The 20229-nt window shown below is 41.7% G+C and overlaps 3 long non-coding RNA genes across 3 annotated transcripts; 1 reads left to right on the top strand and 2 right to left on the bottom strand.

The window, feature by feature from the left end:
• Positions 1–10879: 10879 nt before the first annotated feature.
• LOC130273716 (uncharacterized) lies at positions 10880–12448 on the bottom strand. Its single transcript, XR_008844100.1, has 3 exons — positions 12318–12448; positions 11857–11962; positions 10880–11768 (listed from the first exon to the last, which is right to left on the bottom strand). It is a non-coding gene; the product is annotated as an uncharacterized LOC130273716 (long non-coding RNA).
• Positions 12449–15692: 3244 nt separating this feature from the next.
• LOC130273717 (uncharacterized) lies at positions 15693–17404 on the bottom strand. Its single transcript, XR_008844101.1, has 3 exons — positions 17274–17404; positions 16813–16918; positions 15693–16724 (listed from the first exon to the last, which is right to left on the bottom strand). It is a non-coding gene; the product is annotated as an uncharacterized LOC130273717 (long non-coding RNA).
• Positions 17405–17833: 429 nt separating this feature from the next.
• On the top strand, positions 17834–18972 carry LOC130273718 (uncharacterized). Its single transcript, XR_008844102.1, has 3 exons — positions 17834–17964; positions 18320–18425; positions 18514–18972. It is a non-coding gene; the product is annotated as an uncharacterized LOC130273718 (long non-coding RNA).
• The last annotated feature ends 1257 nt before the right edge of the window (positions 18973–20229 follow it).

Here is a 20229-nt window from a genome sequence, read left to right as displayed (position 1 = left end):
TTAATCCTTTCAGTACTTATCAGCTGCTGTATGCTCCACAGGAAGTACTTTTCTTTTTGTATTTCTTTTCTGTGTGACCACAGTGCTCTCTGCTGTCACCTCTGTCATATCAGGAACTCTCCAGAGTAGCAGCAAATCCCCATAGCAAACCTATCCTGCTCTGGACAGTTATTGACATGGACAGGGGTGTCAGCAGAGAGCACTGTGGTCAGAAAGAAAATAAATTAAAAAAGAAAAGAACTTCCTCTGTACTGGAAGGATTACAATTTTTAAATATAAGTAATTCACAAATCTGTTTAACTTTGTTGGCACCAGTTGATTTAAAAAAAAAAAAAAGTTTTTCACTGTAGTACTCCTGTGGGAATTCCTGTCCCCACCCCTCGCCAGGCAGGGACCTGACTGGAATGCCTGCTGAAATCATTCAGCAGGCAACCCATGGAAACCTCTGGGGGTCCTGAGTGTCAGCGATTGCCGAAAATCGACAATCAATTTTGCGGTGATTCCGTGTCATTTGGGTCCAGCTCCACCCCTATTCTGAAGGGCGAGAGCTGGTGCCAGGAGTCGTTACCTATACTGCACCTAATGTGGGGATTGGAACTATACTGCACCTAATGTGGGGAGCTATACTGCACCTAATGTGGGAACTATACTGCACCTAATGTTGGTGAACTATACTGTACCTAATGTGGGGAACTATACTGCACCTAATGTGGGGAAACTATACTGCACCTAATGTAGGGGAACTATACTGCACCTAATGTGGGGAGCTATACTGCACCTAATGTGGGAACTATACTGCACCTAATGTTGGGGAACTATACTGTACCTAATGTGGGGAACTATACTGCACCTAATGTGGGGAAACTATACTGCACCTAATGTAGGGGAACTATACTGCACCTAATGTGGGGAACTATACTGCACCTAATGTGGGGGAACTATACTGCACCTATTGGGGGGGAACTACACTGTACCTAATGTGGGGAACTATACTGCACCTAATGTAGGAAACTATACTGCACCTAATGTGGGGGAACTATACTGCACCTATTGGGGGGGAACTATACTGCACCTAATGTGGGGGAACTATACTGCACGTAATGTGGGGGAACTATACCGCACCTAATGTGGGGAGCTATACTGCACCTAATGTGGGGGAACTATACTGCACGTAATGTGGGGGAACTATACTGCACCTAATGTGGGGAGCTACTATATAAGGATAGGAGTTATACCATACGCATATGTGGCCTTTGTCTTCTACTTGAGTCAACCATAAACATAAAGAAGCACTTAATGGATTTTGAGGCCTTCTTTTATTTTGAGGATTTTTTCCAGTACAATTTTATGTTTGCAGAGGCATTGGGGTGCTAAAACATGAGTCACCCATCAAAAGGAACCTTAGTTTGCAAACTAAACCCGTAAAGGAATATAACGAGGTCTGCAGTGAGCATTAAGAGTCCATAGGTGTTTGACACAGTTTTGGAACAATGGGTCTTGAAAATGAAAAATTTTTGTTGTTTCCCATATTTTTTCATTTTTTACAAGGGGTAAAAGAAGAAAGAGCTCCACAAAATGTGTAACTCAGTTTTCCTGATTGCACAGAAGAGGAAATGTACTATTCAGCTTTTGGTGAAATAATTTGTCTGGAATAGTTTTTGAGGGCCATGTCATATTTATAAAGCCCCTAGGGTACAAGGACAGTAGAAATGCCCTACTTTTGACTACATTTTGGTAACTAAAATCCTCAAAGACTGTAATAATGGGTGCAGTTAGTATTCACACTCCACAGGGACTTGACAGAATTTTGAACAGTGGGCTGTAAATATGACACATTACTGATTAGCAGGTATAGGGAGCAGGTGGCCGGCAGACTGATAACTTTCAGCTCCCACTAATCATTGGTCGCATTGGCCACCATAGCTCCATTACCTTATCTTGGTCAAGATTGGTTGGTCAGAACTGTCTGGCCAATCACAATGATTGTCATTTCTGTAGGAATGTGTATTAACATGAATCTATGTATGTATGATAAAGGGTTACTCCATTGGAAAACATTTATTTTTAAATCAACTGGTGCCAGAAAGTTAAACAGATTTGTAAATTACTTCTATTAAAAAATCTTAATCCTTCCAGTACTTATTAGCTGCTGTTATGATCCACAGAAAGTTCTTTTCTTTTTGAATTTCCTTTCTGTCTGACCACAATGCTCTCTGCTGACACCTCTGTCCATGTCAGGAACTGTCCAGAGCTGGATAGGTTGTCTATTAGGATTTGCTCCTGCTCTGGACAGTTCCTGACATGGACAGAGGAGTCAGCAGAGAGCACTGGGGTCAGACAGAAAGGAAATTGAAAAATAAAGTAACTTCCTGTGGATCATAACAGCAGCTGATAAGTACTGGAATGATTAAGATTTTTTAATAGAAGTAATTTACAAATCTGTTTAACTTTCTGGCACCAGTTGATTTAAAAAAAAATGTTTCCATTGGAGTACCCCTTTAATAGCTTAGTTTGCTAGTTCGTTTGTATGTGTAACTATGTGATGATTGTGAGCATCAGTGTGTCCATGCGCCATTAACATGAATATGTGTGTCTATATGAGTGGTCTAAATAAATGGTAAATCCATGTATATGTGCATCCATCACTTTTATTATGTGCATTATATTTGTAAGAACAAAGTAACAGATCCTTTGGGTGCCACATAATACAGTAGTCTTCAACGTGGTTATCATACTTAAAGTGTTACTGTCATGGAAATCAACTTTTGACATTTTGATCAGACATGATTGTGGAATGCAGTAGGGCTGCACTGGTAACATAGTGCCTTCTTGGATTGGAAGCCTATTAGTTCTTGCCTAAGAAGCAAAGGACTGAAATTAAAAGGAAAAAAATAAAACTAAAATAAGCTAGCTAACAATACGGCAAGCCATTAAGCCATAAGGAATATTTTGTTGTGTTGACTAAGCCTATATGCCCGCACAGTATTCGGGGAGGTTTCCTGAGGTAGAAAAAAGTAGTAGTAGTCCCCTATCTGCAGGGACCCCCATGATCTCCTGTCCAGCGCCCTAGCTCTCTGCAAGAACAAATTGTATTGACCACAACACAAAGCTGTGGCTTACATGCATCTCTACGGGAGAGCAGGAGATATGGGGTTCATGTATCTCCGGTTCTCCCATAGAGATGCACAGAAGGGGGTATTTTGGTTACAGTTTTGTGCCCTTGTCCAAGTGGTCAGACCCTACGCAATCTTACACAGGATAATATGGGATACATTTTTTTATACTGGTCTTCTCCTTTGATGAAATGCATCTAGCAGCTGTGGACTTATGTGTGGCACTATTAAATGATATATGTATATATCGAATAATGTACATTTTATGCTGCCAACATATTCCCATATTTTTTAATTTTTTTTTTTTTTAAAGAACTTTTTTTATCTACAATATACAAGAGATAATGCAGTGTAAATTCAAGTCGAGGCACACATAGTCATAGAAAGAATATCTATACAGAGATACTGCTATTTCAATTGGTTGTGAAACAGAAGGTAAAGCAAAATATATATATATATATATATATATATATATATATATATATATATATGAAAAATTTACATCTCAGTGGAGTGTCTTATCCGAGCACCAATAGTGAAATAATCATGAGAAAGGTGACTTATAGAAAACATACAAAAGAAAACAAGGCAAAGAAAATATTGCTACCCAAGAGAAAGAGGCACTTAAGAAATCCTATGGATATTCCTATATATTATTAAAGCCTGAATGGAAGTACTTATTATTTATAGTACTTGGTGTAGTGTTTGGTAAATTGTATGCCTCTCTATTTTGGTTTGTCACAAGGGCGCTGTGGTATATTCTATATTTGTGTTTTATGCAGCTACCGTACTTACCCACAGCTATTTGTATAGTAGTTATTATTTACTAGAAATAATTTGGATTCATTAGATATAGTTTACATTTTTCATTTTGCATTTATTGCATATTTTATCAGCAGGACTGTATACAGAATATGTCTTGTTATTGATTGTCTTTTCTAAATATGATATATCCTTTTCTATAAAGGTCACTGTATTGATTTATATCTATTTGTATTTTTTGAATACATTATGCAAAACATTTGACCTATATGAGGTGTCTTGAGAACCAGTTGCTTTGTTTTTATAGATACTTTTGAGTTCAGTGGATACAAGCCCACCTATCAGTCTACTTGACTCTCCATTTTTCTCAACACTGGCCACTTAGTGATATTTTCTTAAGGGGCCATACACTGTTATTTAGCATCATAAAAAACAAAGAAAAAAAATGTGTAAAAAATATATGGAATCCTGAATAAAATTCATACATGTATGCATGCACTTTTTAATCTTGTATAAATCACAAGGGGCCTACGATGTACTATACTATTTTATTTTACAGAAATCAGAGTTTTTGAATATTGCACATTAAATTGTATTATTAGAGATGAGCAAGCTGAGCCTGGCAAACGCAGTTTCGCTGTAAACTATCCAAACTGCCGTGTGCTATTAACCCTTTAGACGCAGCATTCAAAGTCAATGCCGCATCTAAAGTGAAAGTTAAGACATTGCCGGTTAGCTAAGGGGAGCTTACAAGACAGCAGGAGGTTCCCTACCTTCCTCCTCACTGTCCGATCGCCGAACGACTGCTCAGTGCCTGAGATCCAGGCATGAGCAGTCAAGCGGCAGAATCATTGATCAATGGTTTCCTATGAGAAAAAAAAATCTATCTTTCACACTTTATCTTACATTTGAAATCCTGGCCACTAGGTGTCACCCTACGTGGTCCAGGAATAATTTCCACCCCCCCTCAATGTCCCGATCAGCTAGAATGCGAGCTGAGGGTCCATTACCTGCCTCGGGCGTGTCCGATCGGCGATCGATTGCTCCAAGCCTGAAATCCTGATAACGCTGATCATTGCTATGTTAATGCATGGCAGTGATCTGTGTAGAAGATCAGTGTGTGCAGTGTTATAGCCACTAGAGGGGGCTATAACATTGGGGGGAAAAAAGTGCGGAAAAAAAAGTTAATAAAGATCATGTAACCCCTTCCCTAATAAAAGTAAGAATCACCCCCCTTTTCCCATTGGAAAAAACAAAAATGTGTAAATAAAAATAAACATATGTGGTATCGCCGCATATTGTGGAAATGTCCGAACCATAAAAATACCGTATTTATCGGGGTATACCACGTACCGGCATATAACACACACCCTAATTTTACCAAGGATATTTGGGTAAAAAAAGTTTTTTACCCAAATATCCTTGGTAAAATGAGGGTGCGTGTGTGTGCATGTATATACCCTGATACACTGTTTCTGACCCCGCAGAAGCCCCCAGGAAAGGCAGGGGGAGAGAGGCCGTCGCTGCCCGCTTCTCTCCCCCTGCCTTTCCTGGGGTCTAGAGATCCAGGCATGAGCAGTCAAGCGGCAGAATCATTGATCAATGGTTTCCTATGAGAAAAAAAAATCTATTTTTCACACTTTATTTTACATTTGAAATCCTGGCCACTAGGTGTCACCCTACGTGGTCCAGGAATCATTTCCACCCCCCCCTCAATGTCCCGATCAGCTAGACTGCGAGCTGAGGGTCCGTTACCTGCCTCGGGCGCGTCCGATCGGCGATCGATTGCTCCAATCCTGAAATCCCGATAACGCTGATCATTGCTATGTTAATGCATGGCAGTGATCTGTGTAGAAGATCAGTGTGTGCAGTGTTATTGCCACTAGAGGGGGCTATAACATTGAAAAAAAAAAGTGCGGAAAAAAAAGTTAATAAAGATCATGTAACCCCTTCCCTAATAAAAGTAAGAATCACCCCCCTTTTCCCATTGGAAAAAACAAAAATGTGTAAATAAAAATAAACATATGTGGTATCGCCGCATATTGTGGAAATGTCTAAACCATAAAAATACCATATTTATTGGGGTATACCATGCACCGGCCTATAACACACACCCTAATTTTACCAAGGCTATTTGGGTAAAAAAAGTTTTTTACCCAAATATCCTTGGTAAAATGAGGGTGCATGTGTGTGCATGTATATACCCCAATACACTGTTTCTGACCCCGCAGAAGCCCCCAGGAAAGGCAGGGGGAGAGAGGCCATCGCTGCCAGCTTCTCTCCCCCTGCCTTTCCTGGGGTCTAGAGCCCTGCTGCCACAGCTTCTCTCCCCCTGCTATCGGCACCACTGCCCCTTCTCTCCCCCTGGCTATAGGTGCCGCTGCCCCATTGTATGACAGACAAGGGGAGAGAAGGGGCAGTGGCACCCATTACCGGCGCAGCTGTCCCGGCGCAGCTGTCCCCCATCCCCAGTTGTATAATTAACTGAGGCCTGAAGTAGTGCGGACCCGACCCCTGCAACAGGGGGAGAGAAGGGGCAGCGGCGGCAGGTCTCTGCACCTGCAAAAGCCGCTGCAGTTCATTGATTTAAAATGCCTAAAAAATGTGATAAATATGGTATATTTAATATATATGGTATCATTAATTAAACTGTACGCATAAAAAAAATTCCAAAGTCCAAAATAGCGCATTTTTGGTCACTTTCTATATCATGAAAAATGAATAAAAAGCGATGAAAAAGTCCGATCAATACAAAAGTTGTACCGCTAAAAACTTCAGATCACGGTGCAAAAAATGAGTCCTCAAGCCACCCCATACACAGAAAAATAAAAAAAGTTATACGGTTAAAAGATGACAATTTTAAACATATTTATTTTCGTGCATGTAGTTATTATTTTTTCCAGAAGTAAGACAAAATCAAACCTATATAAGTAGGGTATGATTTTAATCGTATGGACCTACAGAATAAAGAAAAGGTGTAATTGTTACCAAAAAATGCACAGTGTAGAAATGGAAGCCCCCAAAATTTACACAATGGCATTTTTTCTTCAATTTTGTCACACAATGACATTTTTTTTTCCGTTTCGCTGTGGATTTTTTTGGTAAAATGACTAATATTACTGCAAAGTAGAATTGGTGGTTCAAAACATATATCACAAGATAATACAAACATACAATCAAAAACACTTTAAAAAATCATTATGGGTAACCCTGAACAAATGGAAGGGGGCTGAGATGGCACACCCTCCCTATCCCAAATATTGTAAATGCATATGAGAGAACATCCCACTGGTCCGATTACATAAATAAAGTATATAGCATCCCTGAAAAAATGTCTGATATAGTGTTTCAATGCTATAATAAACGACAAGTTACCCCCTCCAGAGAGGCTATGAAATACCCGATACAAGGTATGCTATCTGTCTCAGGTAAAAGTAGAAAGAAGAGTACTAATAAACTGCCAAGCAAAATATATTGCTGTGAAGAAAACTACAAAAAATACCAAGAGACAGTCCAGACACAGATAGAAGGACAAAATAGCAATAAGATACAAATCATGGATGGGTGCCCACTCTGAAGTCCCACGCGTTCCGTCACCCAGTTCCGTCACCCAGACACTATTCGCAAAAATAACCCAACAAAAACTAGTAGGTTTTAGCTTAGTAAATGAGGGCCAGTATTTCTACCTGGGTTTAACATAACTATGAAGTTATGCCTGCTGGAATGCTTTTCCAATACCTCTGTGTGCATTTCAATACCGGCAGGCATGTACCAAAAAAAAAAAAAAAAAAAAAAAAGGGATACCTCATGCTTCTTTATTGTAGTGTTAAAAAGCATACAAAATCCTTTAGCACAGTGTATTTTTAAACAAGCTGTTAGTTACCATCAATTACCGAATGTTGTCATAACTGTAAAGACACACGTCAGGTGGCAGGACACTCTGGAGGTAGTGTATTGGCTGGACCTGTGTGGCAGATGATGCAAGCCGTGCCAGGGAATGGAGTCTAAGGTGCCACTGGTTTTCACTGGAGGCCACTGCAAAGCGGGATGGTCTTGCTGCGGCAGGTGGCACCCAGGTCACTACCCCGGCTCGACTCGATCACAAAGACGGCTGAGGTGATGTGAGGTAAAGGAGGAATTGGGCAAGACGTGGACTGAAAGCAGGAGGTCAGGGCTGGTGGTACAGAGCAAGGTCAGGTAACAGAAAACAAGGATCTGGTACGTAGCAGAAGGTTACTAGGCTGGCGGCAAGGAGCAAGGTCAGGTCACAGAATACAAGGGTCTGAAATATGGCAAGGCAACACAGGAAAACACTTTCACTTGGCCCAAGGGCAACAAAGATCTGGCAGGGGTATGTGGGAGGTGCAGGTAGTTATAATTGCAGGCTCACTGGCCCTTTAAATCTTAGAGCTCCAGCGCGCTCCCCCTAGGAGGCTAGGACGGTGGATAAAGGGTTAATTCCAGACATCAGCCAGACTAGCGTTGTCAGGCATTAGCCGTGGGTCCTGGTTTCTGATAGCAACCAGGACCCACCAGGTATGATGCACGCTCTCCTGCTGAGCGTGTGTCATACAGCGGGAGTCCGCAGTGGATGTACGTATACATCCATTTGCGTTAATGGGGTTATCCAGCAAAAAATATTATATGTCCCAAGACTTTGTAGTAAAAAAAAATAAAAAAAAAGCATATACTTACCTCTTGCACACCCCTGTAGCATTCAGTATCACGGCCCTTGTTCTCCATTGAACTTTGCTGAATCTTCGCTTTCAGGAACAGCAGATATCCTGTCATGTCCGCCTTTCACTGGCAGCAGCTGCAACCCATCTCAATCGATGATGTGACATAAAGATGATCTGTGGTCGATGATCTGCAGCTACAGGAAGCGAAGTGTCAGTGGAGTTAAGCAGAGAACTGGGCCCCTGATACCAGAAGATGAAGTGAAGCGAGAGAGGTGAGAATGGGCCTTTTAATTTTATTACACAGCCTGGGTACATATCTTATAAAAGAGTTCTTTCTTGATGGTTTCCAGTCCTCTCATCACTACTACTTCCTTTTTCCTGTGATGCATTTGTCCCCACAGGAACTGTCCCACTCAGCCAAAAAAATATCTGCTGCAGGGGATTGAGGAAGCATCAATTATATTTTTATAAGTGCCCCCAGCTGCACACACACAAACACACACACACACGTGCGCATATATATATATATATATATATATATATATATATATACTAACGGAGTACCCGGTGTTGCCCGGTTTTTCCTTCCTAATCCTTGTTGTGGAGGAAAATCAACAGAGGAAGCTCTTTTGACTTCATATCCTGTCCTCATATATTGTTGTCATATCCCAACCCAATATCCCGTCCTTATATCCCGTCCTTATATCCCAACCTCCTATCCCGTCATCCTATCCCGACGTCCTATCCCGACCTCCTATCCCGTCCTCCTATCTCGACCTCCTATCCCGTCCTCCTATCCCGTCCTCCTATCCTGTCCTCCTATCCCGTCCTCATATCCCGTCCCCCTATCCTGTCCTTCTATCTCAACCTCCTATCTCCACCTCCTATCCCGACCTCCTATCCCGTCCTCCTATCTTGACCTCCTATCCCGTCCTCCTATCCCGTCCTCCTATCCCGTCCTCATATCCCGTCCTCATATCCCGTCCTCCTATCCCGACCTCCTATCTCGACCTCCTATCTCGACCTCCTATCCCGACCTCCTATCCCGTCCTCCTATCCCGTCCTCCTATCCCGACCTCCTATCCCGTCCTCCTATCCGGTCCTCATATCCCGACCTCCTATCCCGACCCATGATATGTGTATCAGGTATTGAAATATCTCCAGCCGTACGGAAGTTATGTGGGAACATACATTTCCCATTGATTTTCATGGGACTTTAAACAAAAAACCCTACTCTCACAAATGGGGGTATTTAAGGGTTAAAATAACTATCCTATATTTTAAGTGGACATATAAGTAACATGTGACCAAGTATTATCGAAATAACTCCAACCGTTTGGAAGTTATGCAGTAACAGATATTTCCCATTGACTTGTATGGGACTTTAAACATAAACCCTGCTCCTGGCAAATGGGGGTGAGTAAGGGTTAAATCACCTATCCTATGTTTGTTGTTGATATATAAGTAACATGTGTGCCAAGTTTCATGTTAATATCTTTAGCCGTTTGGACGTGATGCTGAAATATACACACACACATACACACACACATACACACGTTGAGTTTTATATATATATACTAGCTGAGTACCCGGCGTTGCCCAGTTTTTCCTTCCTAATCCTTGTTGGGGAGGAAAATAAACAGAGGAGGAAACTTTTGACTTTATATCCCATCCTCATATATTGTTGTCATATCCCGACCTCCTATCCTGTCATCGTATCCCGACCTCCTATCCCGTCCTCCTATGTCGTCCTCCTATCCTGACCTCCTATCCTGACCTCCCATCCTCCTATCCTGTCCTCCTATAGCATCCTCCTATCCCTTCCTCCTATCCTGACCTCCTATCCCGTCCTCCTATCCCGTCCTCCTATCCCGACCTCCTATCCCGACCTCCTATGTCGACCTCGATCCTGACCTACTATCCCGACCCGTAATATGTGTACCAGTTATTGAAATATCTCCAGCCGTACGGAAGTTATGCAGTAACATATATTTCCCATTGACTTGTATGGGACTTTAAATATAAACCCCACCCCTGGCAAATGGGGGTGAGTAAGGGGTAAATTACCTATCCTATGTTTGTTGTTGACATATAAGTAACAAGTGCCAAGTTTCATGTTAATATCTTTAGCCGTATGGACGTGATGCTGGAACATACACACATACATACATACACACACACACACACGATGAGTTTTATATATATATATATATATATATATATATATATATAGATAGATAGATAGATAGATAGATAGATATATAGATATATACAATAGCAAATATGATGCAGCACTCCACAGGTTGCGAAAAAAAGGTGGTTTTATTCCATCATGTGCATAGACAACGTTTCACCAGCCTCACGCTGGCTTTTTCAAGTGAATCATAGTGATACTGGTGGGTATTTATAGACCGCCCACTAGGTCATGTGACAAAGGTAATACATGATTGACATATGTAAATAAAGAGGTCATCAGAAAGCATTGTGCAAACAATAATATAAATAATATAAATCATCATCTATAGTGTTAAATACAAATAAAAGGACATCAGATCATCATCTAATATAGAATTACCGGTATTTAAGCATAATACATCAAAGTGCACTGGTAGTGATCTGTAAATCCGTGACGAGATGTGAATGCCTTCCGGGGTCCTGCCGCGATGTATCCCGGTCACAGGCGCCAATGCGCCGGACGTGATGTGCGCATCGCTGAGGAGTAGAAGCATTTCCGGGTTCGGGTGGAGCGTAACACCAGGAGCGCGTCCTCGCATCCATGGCAACCCGACTCCGGACTTAGACGTGGCTTGCGCATGCTCAGATAAGTTCATATCCTGTCAGTGAGGATTATCCCCATGCGAAAAATGAGGCCATATCAATATCGCTGTATAGATCACAGGGTGTATATAGCTTGATTGAATAATATTAAATAAAGGCATAATGTATCCATTCCTGGGGGACAGCAAAAGGTCTAGTGAGGGCTGAAAGTAAACACAGCATACACAGAGCAGGTAAGTAAACAAAGGGAAGTGCGGTCACTGTTGCTAGGGCTGGGGTTCCATACCTTGTGGTTGCCCCTAGCAACCGGCCGTAGTATGTAAAGGCAGCAGAAAAAAGGAAAGTAAGTAAATCAGAGGGAATACAGTCCCTGATACTTGGACTTAGGCTCCAAAATTCGGGGTTGTCCTTGGCAACCGACCATAGTAGTAACAAGCTGCGAAAATAGAAAAGAGGGTAATGACTAGCTCCAGTCGGCGTGTTTGGGCCGACTCCACTCTCCATACATACTAAGATGAGTTTACCGGTGTATATGAACCGGGACCGTTCTGGCATCAGCATATGTGGACCAAGATTTCCTCGGTGTGTATGGACCGATATCTGTTTCACAGTAAGATGTAGAATGAGAGGCTAAAAAATAGAGAAATGAAAGTTGTTAGAGCAACCTAGCAAACTCCACCATGCAAGGACATTTGTTAATGTGCGTAGATACCGTGGTCCATAGCGTATCGGGTTCTATATTCAGGGGGTGTCTCATGAGTATTGTCCATGGACATGGACTATCTCTGCACCTATGAAGTGGTAGCCCCATGCACATCGGGTGTTCAACCCTTCAAACCCTGTAGCCCACGCTATCTTAGGACCTGAATCTAAGTCGCACCCACATGCATGAACATTCACACTGGAGTATAGGTAGTCAGTTAATAGGTCCAGTTCTCAAAAGTATAAAAAGGCAAGTATGTGGAGGGGGAGTAGAGTCAATTACCCAAAGAACAAGAAGTAAAGATTAGTAGTAGCCGAATATTTGGTTGCTGTTTCCTCAGGAATATATAATCGGAATACAATATGTGAGGTGGAGTGACGTCAAGGCAGGTACCCGGAAGGCATGTGAACTAAAATAAAAATTTAGAAAAAAGAAATTAGTAGCAAGAATAAATCACTATTCACCTCTAGCAGGGTTAATACCCCCCAACATACAGGGCTAAACCCCATTAGCGCCTCAACATCTTAGGTAAGACAGTGAACTCTACATTGAGTCCATTAGGTTTAAGTGTATTAAGGCTGTGGATCCACTTGAGTTCTCTAACCTGGAGGGATGCTATTCTATCACCCCCTCTTTTTGGGGGAGGAATATGGTCAACTATCATGCATTTCAGATCTGATTCTGTGTGTCCAGCTTCGGTAAAATGTTTAGACACAGGGAGGTCCAAACGTTTTTTTCTGATTGAATACCTGTGTTGGTTCAATCTTGTCCTGAAATCATTTTTCGTTTCACCTACATATAGGTGTTTACATGGGCACCAAAGGATGTACACAACATAATCACTATCGCACGTTAAGTAGAATTTAATGGGGAATTCTTTCTGAGTGTCAGGATGTATGAACGTGGTGCCTTTTTGTAAATACTTGCATGTAACACAGCGCAAACAGGGAAAACACCCCTTAGCTTTTACAGACAAATATTTCTGTTGTTTACCCGGTCCAGAGATGTCAGCTTTGACCAAGTGGTCTCTGAGGTTACGTGCTCTACGGTACGACATGAGTGGAGGAATTTGGAATTCCCTAATCTGTGGATAGCTGTCTTTCACCAGATGCCAATGTTTCTTAATGGTTGCTGCTATGTTACTAGAGACTTCGTTGTAGGTGGAGATGAATGGTATTCTCATGGATTGGTCTTTCTTATGTGTCTTGAATTTGCCCATATGTCTTTCTGTTCTAACTTGTTGTACATGTCTAGAAATGATGTGTTTGGGATAGCCCCTCTCACTGAACTGTTTGACCATTCTGTCAACTGCGGCATCAAATTTATGGTCAGTATCAGTGATGCGGCTGGCTCTTAATAGTTGGCTATAAGGTAATGATGAGATCATAGATCTAGGGTGTGATGATTCAAATCTGAGTAGGGTATTGCAATCAGTAGGTTTATGGTAAAGATCTGTAGTCAGTCCGTTATTGAGAATGGACACCTGAGTATCCAGAAAATTAACTGTATTATCTGAGTGTGATAATGTAAACTGGAGATTGGGGTCGACACTATTGAGGTAGTTATGAAAGTCAGTCAGTTCTTCTGTTTTGCCTGTCCAGATGAGGAAGATGTCGTCAATGTATCTCCACCACCCCAGGATATTCCTGGAGTGGTGGGACACAAAAACGACATCCTCCTCAAACTCCGCCATCACTATGTTGGCATATGTGGGCGCCATGTTGCTCCCCATTGCGGTCCCACGTAGTTGAATGTAATACTCATCATTGAATGTAAAATAATTATTTTCAAGAACAAAAGAGAGAAGTTGCATAATAAAGTCAATTTGTTGTAAGTCAAGGTTAAGTTTGTCCAGTCCTTTCCGTACTGCTCTAGTGCCTCTGTCATGTTGAATGGATGTATATAATGACACTATATCAAAGGAAGCAATACTGGCATGATCAGGAATATTCAACTTTTGAATAATAGATAGAAAATGCATTGTGTCTCTGAGGTAAGATCTGGTATTAGTAGCTAATGGTCTGAGAACTTTGTCCAAGAACATAGAGATGTGATTGGACAAAGAATTTCTCCCCGAGACAATGGGTCTCCCTGGGGGATCGACTAGGCATTTATGTATTTTAGGCAGTAGGTATAAGACTGGGGTCACAGGAAACTCAATCAGTAAAAATTCTTTCAATTTCTCATCAATGATACCTTTAGTCAGTGCTTGATCTACTATCGAACCAATTCTCAACTGCATATCGTTTTTAGGGTCATGCTTTAATATTCTATAGACCTCCCTGTCTTTAAGCTGTCTATGTGCTTCTCTCAAGTATGTGCTCTTGTCCATGACCACAATACCGCCGCCCTTGTCAGCCGGTTTGGTGATAAGATTGTGGTCATGGACAAGTTGTTGCATAGCCAATAACTCATCATGAGTAAGATTCGGATGTTTAAGTCTAGTCTGTTGTGCTTTAATATTAAGAAAATCCCTTTTAACACAATCAACAAAAGTAGCAATTGAGTGTGATTCAACTGAAGGTTGAAAATCACTACAGGATGGTAAATTGTATTGTTTAAATTCAAACCTGTGGGACACCTGGTCTGGGATATCTTGTACACCAGGACTCTGCACAGGATGTGAATCAAACCAAACTTTAAGTTTAAGCCTACGGATAAAACTAACAAAATCCATTTCTAGTTGAAACCAGTCATTATAAGTACTAGGGCAAAAACTAAGGCCCTTAGATAGTAATGTAAGTTGTTCTTTAGTAAGACTATATGAGGAGATATTTACCACAGTTTCTGCGTTGTCTATTGATGTTTCCTTCTTTGTTGGGAAGTTTTGTGGTTCTGGGCTCGACCAGCCCTCTGCGCTCTTGTCTTTCCTGTTTCTGTGGTGCTTGCGTCCTCCTCGTCTCGGCCGCCCCCGACGGACGGCATACCCCCTAAAAAAGGCTCCTGGTTGATTTGGCGATATCCAGTTTTATTCTGTTCAGTATCCTCATGGACCTCTCCGGCATTCTTATTGAAGTGTCGCTTGCCTGTGGTGGATAGGTTTTCCCACGTGTACACATGACCAGTGGTGTAGTCTTGACAGTCACGGAACCATTTATGTCTTTTAGTTTCCTCAATTTGAGTGCGTTGTTTTGATAGAAATGTATGTTGTTTTTCTGATAGTTCACGCCATTCATCCTCGGTGAGAGAGGCTTTCAAGGCTGTTTCCACCTCAGTTACCTTGTTCTTGATTGCTGTTAGATCTCTTTGGAGGAATTCTATGTTGAGCAGTATAAGGTCAAGAGAGTATTTATTTGAAATTGCTTCATAGCAGGTCCGGTAGTCGGAATCGTTTGTGAATGCATTCGCTCTCGGCTGTGCTCTCATACCTCTTGGTATTTTCCTGGATCTGTAATATTCACTCATAGTAGAGAGATGAAGTTGAACCGATAATAGTTTTTTGGTTTCATTTTCATAGGTCCTCCTAAGGTCAATTTTAGATGGATTATGTAAGAATGAGGCGTCATTGGGTAAACTCCCCATGATGCGGTCTGCATCAACCCTGCTATAGGAAAACACATCGGTGGAAGGAGTAAAGGATGCAGTCTCTGTATTAGTGTCCATGTTAGTATCTTTAGGAGAGGGTGCTCGTTTGTTGACCTTCAAATCCAATGTGAATAAAAACGGCACAACCAAAATCCAGAAGAAAAGTGAGATGAGGGGTGCCCGCATAGCTGGAACCTGGGTCCACCGGTTCCTTAATCCAGACAATAGCAAATATGATGCAGCACTCCACAGGTTGCGAAAAAAAGGTGGTTTTATTCCATCATGTGCATAGACAACGTTTCACCAGCCTCACGCTGGCTTTTTCAAGTGAATCATAGTGATACTGGTGGGTATTTATAGACCGCCCACTAGGTCATGTGACAAAGGTAATACATGATTGACATATGTAAATAAAGAGGTCATCAGAAAGCATTGTGCAAACAATAATATAAATAATATAAATCATCATCTATAGTGTTAAATACAAATAAAAGGACATCAGATCATCATCTAATATAGAATTACCGGTATTTAAGCATAATACATCAAAGTGCACTGGTAGTGATCTGTAAATCCGTGACGAGATGTGAATGCCTTCCGGGGTCCTGCCGCGATGTATCCCGGTCACAGGCGCCAATGCGCCGGACGTGATGTGCGCATCGCTGAGGAGTAGAAGCATTTCCGGGTTCGGGTGGAGCGTAACACCAGGAGCGCGTCCTCGCATCCATGGCAACCCGACTCCGGACTTAGACGTGGCTTGCGCATGCTCAGATAAGTTCATATCCTGTCAGTGAGGATTATCCCCATGCGAAAAATGAGGCCATATCAATATCGCTGTATAGATCACAGGGTGTATATAGCTTGATTGAATAATATTAAATAAAGGCATAATGTATCCATTCCTGGGGGACAGCAAAAGGTCTAGTGAGGGCTGAAAGTAAACACAGCATACACAGAGCAGGTAAGTAAACAAAGGGAAGTGCGGTCACTGTTGCTAGGGCTGGGGTTCCATACCTTGTGGTTGCCCCTAGCAACCGGCCGTAGTATGTAAAGGCAGCAGAAAAAAGGAAAGTAAGTAAATCAGAGGGAATACAGTCCCTGATACTTGGACTTAGGCTCCAAAATTCGGGGTTGTCCTTGGCAACCGACCATAGTAGTAACAAGCTGCGAAAATAGAAAAGAGGGTAATGACTAGCTCCAGTCGGCGTGTTTGGGCCGACTCCACTCTCCATACATACTAAGATGAGTTTACCGGTGTATATGAACCGGGACCGTTCTGGCATCAGCATATGTGGACCAAGATTTCCTCGGTGTGTATGGACCGATATCTGTTTCACAGTAAGATGTAGAATGAGAGGCTAAAAAATAGAGAAATGAAAGTTGTTAGAGCAACCTAGCAAACTCCACCATGCAAGGACATTTGTTAATGTGCGTAGATACCGTGGTCCATAGCGTATCGGGTTCTATATTCAGGGGGTGTCTCATGAGTATTGTCCATGGACATGGACTATCTCTGCACCTATGAAGTGGTAGCCCCATGCACATCGGGTGTTCAACCCTTCAAACCCTGTAGCCCACGCTATCTTAGGACCTGAATCTAAGTCGCACCCACATGCATGAACATTCACACTGGAGTATAGGTAGTCAGTTAATAGGTCCAGTTCTCAAAAGTATAAAAAGGCAAGTATGTGGAGGGGGAGTAGAGTCAATTACCCAAAGAACAAGAAGTAAAGATTAGTAGTAGCCGAATATTTGGTTGCTGTTTCCTCAGGAATATATAATCGGAATACAATATGTGAGGTGGAGTGACGTCAAGGCAGGTACCCGGAAGGCATGTGAACTAAAATAAAAATTTAGAAAAAAGAAATTAGTAGCAAGAATAAATCACTATTCACCTCTAGCAGGGTTAATACCCCCCAACATACAGGGCTAAACCCCATTAGCGCCTCAACATCTTAGGTAAGACAGTGAACTCTACATTGAGTCCATTAGGTTTAAGTGTATTAAGGCTGTGGATCCACTTGAGTTCTCTAACCTGGAGGGATGCTATTCTATCACCCCCTCTTTTTGGGGGAGGAATATGGTCAACTATCATGCATTTCAGATCTGATTCTGTGTGTCCAGCTTCGGTAAAATGTTTAGACACAGGGAGGTCCAAACGTTTTTTTCTGATTGAATACCTGTGTTGGTTCAATCTTGTCCTGGTATTAACCCTGCTAGAGGTGAATAGTGATTTATTCTTGCTACTAATTTCTTTTTTCTAAATTTTTATTTTAGTTCACATGCCTTCCGGGTACCTGCCTTGACGTCACTCCACCTCACATATTGTATTCCGATTATATATTCCTGAGGAAACAGCAACCAAATATTCGGCTACTACTAATCTTTACTTCTTGTTCTTTGGGTAATTGACTCTACTCCCCCTCCACATACTTGCCTTTTTATACTTTTGAGAACTGGACCTATTAACTGACTACCTATACTCCAGTGTGAATGTTCATGCATGTGGGTGCGACTTAGATTCAGGTCCTAAGATAGCGTGGGCTACAGGGTTTGAAGGGTTGAACACCCGATGTGCATGGGGCTACCACTTCATAGGTGCAGAGATAGTCCATGTCCATGGACAATACTCATGAGACACCCCCTGAATATAGAACCCGATACGCTATGGACCACGGTATCTACGCACATTAACAAATGTCCTTGCATGGTGGAGTTTGCTAGGTTGCTCTAACAACTTTCATTTCTCTATTTTTTAGCCTCTCATTCTACATCTTACTGTGAAACAGATATCGGTCCATACACACCGAGGAAATCTTGGTCCACATATGCTGATGCCAGAACGGTCCCGGTTCATATACACCGGTAAACTCATCTTAGTATGTATGGAGAGTGGAGTCGGCCCAAACACGCCGACTGGAGCTAGTCATTACCCTCTTTTCTATTTTCGCAGCTTGTTACTACTATGGTCGGTTGCCAAGGACAACCCCGAATTTTGGAGCCTAAGTCCAAGTATCAGGGACTGTATTCCCTCTGATTTACTTACTTTCCTTTTTTCTGCTGCCTTTACATACTACGGCCGGTTGCTAGGGGCAACCACAAGGTATGGAACCCCAGCCCTAGCAACAGTGACCGCACTTCCCTTTGTTTACTTACCTGCTCTGTGTATGCTGTGTTTACTTTCAGCCCTCACTAGACCTTTTGCTGTCCCCCAGGAATGGATACATTATGCCTTTATTTAATATTATTCAATCAAGCTATATACACCCTGTGATCTATACAGCGATATTGATATGGCCTCATTTTTCGCATGGGGATAATCCTCACTGACAGGATATGAACTTATCTGAGCATGCGCAAGCCACGTCTAAGTCCGGAGTCGGGTTGCCATGGATGCGAGGACGCGCTCCTGGTGTTACGCTCCACCCGAACCCGGAAATGCTTCTACTCCTCTGCGATGCGCACATCACGTCCGGCGCATTGGCGCCTGTGACCGGGATACATCGCGGCAGGACCCCGGAAGGCATTCACATCTCGTCACGGATTTACAGATCACTACCAGTGCACTTTGATGTATTATGCTTAAATACCGGTAATTCTATATTAGATGATGATCTGATGTCCTTTTATTTGTATTTAACACTATAGATGATGATTTATATTATTTATATTATTGTTTGCACAATGCTTTCTGATGACCTCTTTATTTACATATGTCAATCATGTATTACCTTTGTCACATGACCTAGTGGGCGGTCTATAAATACCCACCAGTATCACTATGATTCACTTGAAAAAGCCAGCGTGAGGCTGGTGAAACGTTGTCTATGCACATGATGGAATAAAACCACCTTTTTTTCGCAACCTGTGGAGTGCTGCATCATATTTGCTATTGTCTGGATTAAGGAACCGGTGGACCCAGGTTCCAGCTATGCGGGCACCCCTCATCTCACTTTTCTTCTGGATTTTGGTTGTGCCGTTTTTATTCACATTATATAGATATATAGATAGATAGATAGATACTGGTATATATGTAGACTTGTACTAAACATGAACCAGAGTTATTGTAAGCTATGTTTTTTTTCTTATTTCTCTTCTATTTCTTGAGGTATTCAGGTATTGAGCTATTTTCGTGTTTGCTAAAATCACAAATTCTATCTGTGATAAAATCTTAAACTTCAAAGGCTTTTTTGAAATTGTGCTTCTCTCCTGTTAACTCAAAAGGGACAATCACATTTGCTTATTATTCATTTTTATTATTCATTTAAATCCTATTTAGTTTCCTTCAACCTGGAACTCAGTACATCAGCATATTCTTGATTTAATCTTAAAACACCTTTACTGAAAAATTATGTAAATGTGTTATACAACTTCCAGCAATTGAAGGAAAATCTACGTATAAAGCAGGGTTAAACAGCACATTCACGGTTTGTTAATGCACATAATTCATTTTCATTTTTGCTGCATTTTTTCTTGGGAAATGGGAGTGGTTTTAATTCCCTACAATTTTCCCCCCACGGTATTTACAAAGGTTTCCCTCCATTTTACGCTTTTCCCTACATTTTGCGCTTTTCCCTACACTTTGCTTTTTTTTTTTTTTACACATACTCTGATCTGCAGGGTTTTCCTCAGCTCAAATCCCCCACATTTTCTGTGGAAACCTTAGTAA

Source organism: Hyla sarda, chromosome 5 (genome assembly GCF_029499605.1).
Source record: "Hyla sarda isolate aHylSar1 chromosome 5, aHylSar1.hap1, whole genome shotgun sequence".
Taxonomy (NCBI): Eukaryota; Metazoa; Chordata; class Amphibia; order Anura; family Hylidae; genus Hyla; species Hyla sarda.
This window is presented reverse-complemented; position numbering and strand designations above follow the sequence as displayed.